Source organism: Colobus angolensis, unplaced genomic scaffold, assembly GCF_000951035.1.
Source record: "Colobus angolensis palliatus isolate OR3802 unplaced genomic scaffold, Cang.pa_1.0 Scaffold477, whole genome shotgun sequence".
In the NCBI taxonomy this organism is placed as follows: Eukaryota; Metazoa; Chordata; class Mammalia; order Primates; family Cercopithecidae; genus Colobus; species Colobus angolensis.
This window is the reverse complement of record NW_012118232.1, coordinates 421,094-421,763: the sequence shown is the minus strand read 5'-3', so window position 1 is coordinate 421,763 and position 670 is coordinate 421,094.

Genomic DNA, 670 nt, shown 5'->3' with positions numbered 1-670 from the left:
CAAGCTCTGCCTCCCGGGTTCACGCCATTCTCCTGCCTCAGCCTCCCAAGTAGCCGGGACTACAGGCGCACGCCATCACACCCAGCTAATTTTTTGTTGTTGTTGTATTTTTAGTAGAGACGGGGTTTCATCATGTTAGCCAGGATGGTCTCGATCTCCTGACCTCATGATCTGCCCGTCTTGGCCTCCCAAAATGCTGGGATTACAGGCGTGAGCCACTACGCCACCACACCTGGCCAATACCAAAATTCTTAACCATGACCTTAGGGTGGGAGTTGGGAGGAACGACAACAGCCATCTAGAAGGAAGATCTCCGGATGGGACTCCAACCTACTTGGGGGTACTAGGGGTGCAGCAGAAAGAATGCAGCCCTGTGTCAGGAACCGGTATGTAAGCCTCAGTAGGGCTGGAGCCCCATCATGCCCCTTCTGAGCAGATCAGCACAGACCAGCTGGTCAGGTGGACTCCATCCCTGCCCTGTCTTTCACGGAGCTGTAGGGAGAGTCCCAAAGGCAGGTGGTGGGGCTGGGGCCTCCAACAGCTGGGTCCTCTCACATCACTTAGGGCCCAACAGCACACTGTCTCCCAAGTGTGCCAGGTGCCGCAGCGCGGCCATCCCACTCTCCCAGCTCCACCCCGCCCGCCTGCCTGCCGCCATCTCTACAAACAT